This window comes from Microcaecilia unicolor, chromosome 2, assembly GCF_901765095.1.
Source record: "Microcaecilia unicolor chromosome 2, aMicUni1.1, whole genome shotgun sequence".
NCBI classification, from domain to species: Eukaryota; Metazoa; Chordata; class Amphibia; order Gymnophiona; family Siphonopidae; genus Microcaecilia; species Microcaecilia unicolor.
In genome coordinates, this window is record NC_044032.1 from 10,603,786 (window position 1) to 10,613,121 (window position 9,336).

Sequence of the window (9,336 nt, forward strand, 5' to 3'; positions counted from 1 at the left end):
ACAATTGGGCGGACTGTCTGTGGGGCTGTGTCCGCTCCAAGTAGAAGGCCAATGCTCTTTTGCAGTCCAATGTGTGCAACTGACGTTCAGCAGGGCGGGTGTGCGGTCTGGGAAAGAATGTTGGCAAGACAATTGACTGGTTAAGATGGAACTCCGACACCACCTTTGGCAGGAACTTAGGGTGAGTGTGGAGGACTACTCTGTTATGATGAAATTTAGTATACGGAGCATGAGCTACTAGGGCTTGGAGCTCACTGACCCTACGAGCTGAAGTAACTGCCACCAAGAAAATGACCTTCCAGGTCAAGTACTTCAGATGGCATGAATTCAGTGGCTCGAAAGGAGGTTTCATCAGCTGGGTGAGGATGACGTTGAGATCCCATGACACTGCAGGAGGCTTGACCGGTGGCTTTGACAAAAGCAAGCCTCTCATGAATCGAACGACTAAAGGCTCTCCAGAGATGGCTTTACCCTCTACACGATAATGATAAGCACTAATCGCACTAAGGTGATTCCTTACTGAGTTGGTCTTGAGACCAGACTCTGATAAGTGCAGAAGGTATTCAAGCAGGTTCTGTGCAGGACAAGAACGAGGTTCTAGGGCCTTGCTCTCACACCAAACGACAAACCTCCTCCACTTGAAAAAGTAACTCTTTTTAGTGGAATCCTTCCTAGAGGCAAGCAAGACACGGGAGACACCCTCAGACAGACCCAACAAAGCGAAGTCTACGCCCTCAACATCCAGGTCGTGAGAGGCAGAGACTGAAGGTTGGGGTGCAGCAGCACTCCGTCGTTCTGCGAGATGAGAGTCGGAAAACACTCCAATCTCCACGGTTCTTCGGAGGACAACTCCAGAAGAAGAGGGAACCAGATCTGACAGGGCCAAAAAGGCGCTATCAGAGTCATGGTGCCGTGGTCTTGCTTGAGCTTCAGTAAGGTCTTCCCCACCAAAGGTATGGGAGGATAAGCATACAGGAAGCCGGTCCCCCAATGGAGGAGGAAAGGCATCCGACGCTAGTCTGCCGTGTGCCTGTAGTCTGGAACAGAACAGAGGCAGCTTGTGGTTGGTCTGAGAGGCGAAAAGGTCCACCGAGGGGGTGCCCCACTCTCGGAAGATCTTGCGTACCACTCTGGAATGGAGCAACCACTCGTGCGGTTGCAGGACTCTGCTCAGTCTGTCAGCCAGACTGTTGTTTACGCCTGCCAGGTATGTGGCTTGGAGAAGCATGCCGAACTGGCAAGCCCAACGCCACATCCCAACGGCTTCCTGACACAGGGGGCGAGATCCGGTGCCCCCCTGCTTGTTGATGTAATACATTGCAACCTGATTGTCTGTCCGAATTTGGATAATTTGACAGGACAGCCGATCTCTGAAAGCCTTCAGTGCATTCCAGATCACTCGGAGCTCCAGGAGGTTGATCTGAAGATCCTTTTCCTGGAGGGACCACAGTCCTTGGGTGTGAAGCCCATCGACATGAGCTCCCCACCCCAGGAGAGACGCATCCATCGTCAGCACTTTCGTGGCTGTGGAATTTGGAATGGGCGTCCCAAGGTCAAATTGGTCCGAATGGTCCACCAGAGCAGTGAAGTGCGGCAACTCGTGGAGAGACGGATGACATCCTCTAGATTCCCAGTGGCTTGGCACCACTGGGAAGCTAGGGTCCATTGAGCAGATCTCATGTGAAGACGGGCCATGGGAGTCACATGAACTGTGGAGGCCATATGACCTAGGAGTCTCAACATCTGCCGAGCTGTGATCTGCTGAGACGCTCTGGTCTGGGAAGCCAGGGACAGGAGGTTGTTGGCCCTCGCTTCGGGAAGGAAGGCCTGAGCGGTCTGAGAATCCAGCAGAGCTCCTATGAATTCCAGAGATTGGACTGGCTGGAGATGGGACTTTGGGTAATTTATCACAAACCCCAGCAGCTCCAGGAGGAGAATAGTGCACTGCATGGACCGGAGAGCTCCTGCCTCCGAGGTGTTCTTGACCAGCCAATCGTCGAGATATGGGAACACGTGCACTCCCAGCTTGCGTAGATACGCCGCAACCACCACGAGGCACTTGGTGAACACCCGTGGGGCAGAGGCGAGCCCAAAGGGCAGCACACAATACTGAAAATGCCGTGTGCCCAGGCGGAATCTGAGATACTGTCTGAGCTGGCAGTATCGGGATGTGAGTGTATGCGTCCTTTAAATCCAGGGAACATAGCCAATCGTTTTTCTGAATCATTGGCAGAAGGGTGCCCAAGGAAAGCATCCTGAACTTTTCTTTGACCAGGAATTTGTTCAGGCCTCTCAGGTCTAGGATGGGACGCATCCCCCCTGTTTTCTTTTCCACAAGGAAGTACCTGGAATAGAATCCCTGCCTTTCCTGCCCGGGTGGCACGGGCTCGACCGCATTGGCGCTGAGAAGGGCGGAAAGTTCCTCTGCAAGTACTCGCTTGTGCTGGGAGCTGAAGGATTGAGCTCCCGGAGGACAATTTGGTGGAGGGGAGGCCAAATTCAGGGCGTATCCGCACCGCACTATTTGGAGAACCCACTGGTCGGAGGTTATAAGAGGCCACCTTTGGTGAAAAAATTTTAACCTCCCCCCGACTGGCAGATCATCCGGTACGGACACTTTGATGGCGGCTATGTTCCCGTGGATCCAGTCAAAAGCCCGTCCCCGGCTTTTGCTGTGGAGGCGGAAGGGGCTGCTTAGGCGGACGCTGTTGATGGGAACGAGCGTGCTGGGACTGTCCCTGTGCCTAGTGAGGCCTTCGGGCCGGCTGGGTGTACCTACGCTTGTTGAAGGTGTAGGGCGCAGCCTGCCTGGCCTGGGAAAAACGACCACCTGCTGAGGTGGATGCTGAAGGCGCCCGGTGGGAGAGCTTGTCGAGGGCGGTTTCCCGCTGATGTAGTTGGTCCACCAACTGCTCGACCTTCTCGCCAAAAATATTATCCCCCCGGCAAGGGACGTCGGCCAGTCTCTGCTGGGTGCGGTTGTCCAGATTAGAGGCACGCAGCCATGAGAGCCTGCGCATCACTATACCTTGGGCCGCAGCACGAGATGCCACGTCACAGGTGTCATAAATACCCCTGGACAGGAACTTTCTGCACGCCTTCAGCTGCCTGACCACCTCCTGAAAAGGCCTGGACTGCTCCGGAGGGAGCTTATTGACCAGGTCCGCCAGTTGCTTCACATTATTCCGCATGTGGATGCTCGTGTAGAGCTGGTAAGACTGGATGCGGGTCACGAGCATGGAAGATTGGTAGGCCTTCCTCCCAAACGAGTCCAGAGTGCGAGACTCCCGCCCCGGGGGCGCCGAAGCGGTATCCCTCGAACTCCGTGCTCTCTTGAGAGCAGAATCCACGACCGCCGAGTCATGAGGCAGTTGGGGCCGCATTAACTCTGGGTCCGAGTGGATCCTGTATTGGGACTCTGCTTTCTTGGGGATGGTGGGATTAGATAATGGTCTCAACCAGTTCTGAAGCAGTGTCTCCTTGAGGACATTATGCAACGGCACCGTGGAGGACTCTCTAGGTGGTGATGGATAGTCGAGGACCTCGAGCATCTCAGCCCTCGGCTCATCCACAGAGACCACAGGAAAGGGAATGCAAATAGACATGTCCCTAACAAAGGAGGCAAAGGAGAGACTCACAGGTGGCGAGAGCTTTCTCTCTGAAGGAGTGGGGTCGGAGGGAAGGCCCACAGACTCCTCTGAGGAGAAATATCTGGGGTCCTCCTCCTCCCCCCACGAGGCCTCTTCCTCGGTGTCGGACATGAGCTCCTGCAGCTCAGTCCTCAACCGGGCCCGGCTCGACGTCAAGGCACCGAGACCTCGGTGGCGTCGTCGAGCGGTGGACTCCCGCGCCGGCGGGGATGAAGCTCTCTCCATCGACGGGGACTCCACCTGCGTGGCGGTCGAGACCGGCGCCGCAAGCGGCGTCGAAGGCCTCGGCACCGGGCTAGAGCACGCCGGCGCCTCCATCAACGGTGCCGAGGGCGCAAGCACCCCCGGCACCGTCTGGCGCATCAGCCCTTCCAGGATGCCCGGAAGGATGGCTCGGAGGCACTCGTCCAGGCCCGCTGTCGGGAAAGGCGAGGGGGCCGGTAGAGGTGTCGGTGCCGGAAGCTGTTCGGGTCCAGGAGACTGCACCGAAGTGCTGGCACCCTGCCGCGGCGGTACCTCTACTACAGAGGGGGACCTCTCCTCTCGACGCTGCCGCTTCCTCGGCGTCGACTCATCCCTGGCGCCGGGAGCTGGATGCGGCGTGGGCGACCGATGACGGTGCTTCTTCGCCTTCTTGCGGTGCCCGTCATCGGCGCTCGGTGGTACCGATGAGGAGGAAGTAGATCCCCCTCGGCCTCGAGGGATTGGGTCGGACAGGGTTCGGTCCCGAGGGCCCTGGGTAGAGGGAGTGACCGGGGCCGATTGCCCGCGCGGCCTCTCACCCCTGCCGTCTCCGGAGAGCCGGTGGGCCGACGGGACCTGTGCTCCTGGGGTCGATGCCGATTTCGTGGACATCGATACCGGTACCGAAGAACCGCCCGTCGATACCGATGCCGTCAAAGTCGACGTCGAGGGGCCGGCGCAAGTTCCAAAAAGACAGTCCCGAAGAACTTGCCTCGCTACCTGTGTCCGTTTCCGGAGACCGAGACACAAGGTACACGTCTTGGTATCGTGCTCCGGCCCGAGGCACCAAGCGTGAGTGTCTGTCTGCGAGATATGCCGGCCGCACCGACCACACTTTTTAAATCCACTCGGGACCTTCGAGGACATCGACGGAAAAATCGCGTCGGTGAAGTCAAAGTCGTCGATAGTGGCGGTAAAATTCACGCGACGCCCCCGCTAAGAGACGAGGGAAAAAACAAAGTTCAGCGTTTTTGGTTTTTTTTTTAAACTAATAGAAAAAATGGAGAACGAAAAAAAGAGAAAATTTGCGGCGAAAGCGCGATCCGGTTTCCGGGGCTGACAGAGAGAGAGACGACCGCGGCTCTCTCCAGCGCGGAAAAGAAAAGACTGAGCGGGAACGGTCGCGCACGGGCGGGAAGACGGCCGCGCATGCGCGGTGGGCGTACCCTGCGTGCGGGACCGCCCGCGAAGTTTTGTTCCGGTTGGTGGGGGCTGCCGTGGACGTCAACCCAGTCGTGAGAAAAAGCAGCCTGCTTGTCCTCGGAGAATACCCAGTATCACTGGCTCACCAAGCAAACTAATATGAATTCACATCCAGGCTGGGAGGAGGAGGGACCCCCATGGGCGGACAAGAAGAATGCTGAGATGGGATGTTAGGAACCTTCCCAGAAGGAAAGAAATAGAGGTTGCTACAGAATAAATTAAACAAGCAGGTCAGAGTTTAACTGCCTGGAAGCTATTGTTAACTCACACCATCCTAGTGGGTGATACTGGGAGTTTGTCCATTTGCCTTGAGGGTGGTGGAACGTGACTCAGCTGCAGAGACGCTGGGTTTGTCTGAAGGGGCATGAAAGTTACCAAGTGCAGGAATCTAAATGAACTTTAAACTGGCTGTTTTCAGCTGTGTGTGTCTGTGTCATTTTTTTTTTTTGTCTCTCTCTCTGACCTGACTAAGCTGTGCTTTTGGGAGGAACTTAAAACCTCCTGAGTTTTCTGCTTGGCTGAACATGAGAATTGGAACTGATTACTGACTGAACTTTACCTGAAGGGGGAGGGATACAGTGAACTCTTTCCTGTTTCTTTTGGAGGGTTTTTGTGGACAGTGCGGTGCTCAAGCTCAGTGGATTACAACAGACTGCTTAAACAGAGGCGCAGTGCCCCCCCCCCCCCCCCCCCGGTGCACAGAGCCGACATTAACATGGCACCGTGCACCAAAGGTCTGGCCTGCCCCGAAGCAGCGGGGAGCAAGCGAAGGGGCGAGGTCAAGAACCTACCTCGCAAGTGCTCCCCGCTGAGAGGGGCTGGGACAAAAGGGGGGGGTTTAAAACCCCTAGGTGGGACTCGGACAGCCTCTTCGGCGTCCGGCACCAGCCAGCACCCGCCCACCCCCTCCACGAGCAATATGAATTTGTACTTTATATATTTGTCGCAGCTTTGGCGAGGTACCCAAGCCTGATGGTGCCAGACAGCCGGGAGAGCTGCGCTTACGATTGCGATCCCTTGCTGCACGGTGGGGAGCTCTGTGTACAATTGGTCAGTCTTGCTGTGACGGCGGACTGGATTGGCTAGTATGCTGTGAGATGATTGGCTTGGGTATACCTGAGGGTTTATGTTTATAAAGTGTTTGGATTTAAAATAAAGCTGCAGTCAAGTTGCGCCATGTTAAGAATTTACCATGTGTCTCGAGTCATTATTATTATGCAATGTATCAAATGTCTTAGGCCGAAGGGTCTCGGCTGCCTATGTTATACCAAGAAATATTTGTGATGTTAGTCTGGTGAAAGGACATTATAGCCAGGCGAGTGGAACTGTGTTTTACACAGGCTTTATGTAGCTTCCTCATCTCAGAAGGCCCTGCAAGCTCTACTATTACCTGTGGCCGAATACCTCAAGCCTGCAGTTCACCTCTGAGCTTGGAGACAATTAAACTAACCTCACCTCCAAAGTCGTAGACCATGGAAGCAGGGGCGTAGCCAGACACCCAATTTTGGGTGGGCCTGGACCCAAGATGGGTGGGCAGAAGTACTCTACAAGTGATTTGGTCTCTCCCTCTCTCACCTGCATGCCATATGGTCTCTCAAACATCACCCCCTCCACTGTATACCTTTTAAATAGCAGCTTTTCACTGACAGTGAGCAGCAACTAATACACACTGCTCATGTTGGCCCCACAGCCTTCTCTCTGATGTAACTTCCTGTTTCCGCATAGGCGGGAATACATCAGAGGGAAGGCTGTGGGGCTAGTGCAAGCAGTATGTATCAGTCGCTGCTCACTGCAAGCAAAGATCTGGTATTTAACAAGGTATGCAGGAGGGACAGTTGGGAGTTTTCGACTGGTGGGGCTTGGGGAATCCCTGCCAGCCACATTATAGATGTGCTGCTACTGGGTGGGCCTGAGCCCAAAATGGGTGGGCCTGGGCCCACCCGAGCCCACCCTTGGCTACGCCACTGCATGGAAGGGAAAGAAAACTAAAGGATTTTAGGACCCAGTAACCAGACAGATGGTAAGTACAAGTTACTAGTGGTTTATTTAAACCCAATTTGGGGTATAGAAAATGTGATGTTCATAACAGATTAGGTTCTTTTGTAACATAAAAATTACATTTAAACATAAACTAATAACAGAAAATTTCCTAACAGGTGCAGTAATAGAACAACAACAACAACAGTGAAACCAACAGACAAGTATTAACCCAAGTATTTTATTTGTTCTCTCTCAATCTATAAATTTGCTTTATATTGTGTGTCTCAAGAATCAATTATTTTGAATTACTTTGTCTTTTAGGTGGGAACATCCAGATTCAGTCTCTACAACAGGTAAGTCAGATTAAACTGTGACCTTTCAGTGTCCTTTTTGCATAGGAATGAAGACTTATCTTTGTCCCTTCTTGGAGCTTCTTTGTTCTTCCCCTTGCTTGTACGTTGGAGCTCAGGATCTTCTCTTCCAGTACAGGAACCTACTGCCTCACACTTTAAATGAAATCAACAACAACAAAAAAAACTTCCTTCCTGACTAACAGTAGGAACAGCACTAGCTGGGGATTAAGGGATAACCGTGGCTTACTAACAAAATAAATAATAATTGTATAACCTTAAATAGTTTCTCTGTTCTTGTACTGAGTTCCCTAACTAAGGAAGGACACTTCATTGGATATTGTAGTCACACTGCCCACAGCAACTTGGTCTCTCCAAACTATAAAGCGGTGCAAAGAAAAGCTACGAGAATGGTATGGGATTTGCGTAACAAGACGTATGAGGAGAGACTTGCTGACCTGAACATGTATACCCTGGAGGAACAGGGGTGATATGATACAGACGTTCAAATATTTGAAAGGTATTAATCTGCAAACAAATATTTTCCGGAGATGGGAAGGCGGTAGAACGAGAGGACATGAAATGAGATTGAAGGGGGGCAGACTCAGGAAAGATGTCAGGAAGTATTTTTTCACGGAGAGGGTGGTGGATGCTTGGAATGCCCTCCCTCGGGAGGTGGTGGAGATGAAAACGGTAACGGAATTCAAACATGCGTGGGATATGCATAAAGGAATCCTGTGCAGAAGGAATGGATCCTCAGAACCTTAGCTAAAATTGGGTGGCAGAGCAGGTGGTGGGAAGAGGGGTTGGTGGTTGGGAGGTGTGGATAGTGGAGGGCAGACTTATACGGTCTGTGCCAGAGCCGGTGATGGGAGACGGGACTGGTGGTTGGGAGGCGGGGAATACTGCTGGGCAGACTTATACGGTCTGTGCCCTGAAAAAGACAGGTACAAATCAAGGTAAGGTATACACATATGAGTTTATCTTGGGCAGACTGGATGGACCGTGTTGGTCTTTTTCTGCCGTCATCTACTATGTTACTATGTAACTCATACAATCTTCCACACTCATGCACCAGCAGACCATGCAGAACACACATACTGCAAGCCCAATCTTAAGCTTGGAGACCAATTTTCCTAGTGGCTTAACTGGGATTAATCCACTTGCATAAACCTGTCTTACACAACCTTGCACAGGGTCTCTCCACCACAGTCTTAACTGTAAAACTTTTAAACAGCACACAAACAAAAAAACAGTTTAGTTCTTTCTTTCTCTTGATCAAATCCAACACCTTTCACCTTCAGCACACTTCACCTGCATCCAGCCAGTGTTTCAGCACTAAACACTGGCAGAGAAATTCCCTTTCAGATACTTAAACAGCACACACACACACACACAAAAAAAAACCCCCCCATCAGTTTTAGAACTTTCTTTCTCTGCTCAAATCCAACACTTTTCTCTTCCAGCCCTCTTCAACTGCATTGAGAGATTCAAAGCTCACAGAAAAACTTACTTTCACATACTTTCTGCCTACAAATCCTGTCATCATGCAGTCAGAGCTCTCACAAACACATCTTCCCTTTTCAGTGTCTTCAGCCCCTCCTCCACTTCCTGGCAAACTGCTACCAAGGGGCACTGGGTCTCTGAGCCACCAGCTGACCTCTGCTAGCCAAAAAGGTGTCAGAACACAGGGTGTTTGCCTCATGGACTCTAACATTTTTTCACAATCTCCATTTTGGAAAATAACTTTCCATAGAAAATAAAAGAAAAGTTAGATTTCTAGACAAAACCCCATAAAATTTCTATACAATCAGATCAAAATATCTTACAATCATTGGTGCCAAACTATACATAGTGTATTTTTTTTTATATGTTTGAACACACATTTAAATATATTTACAGACTTTTAT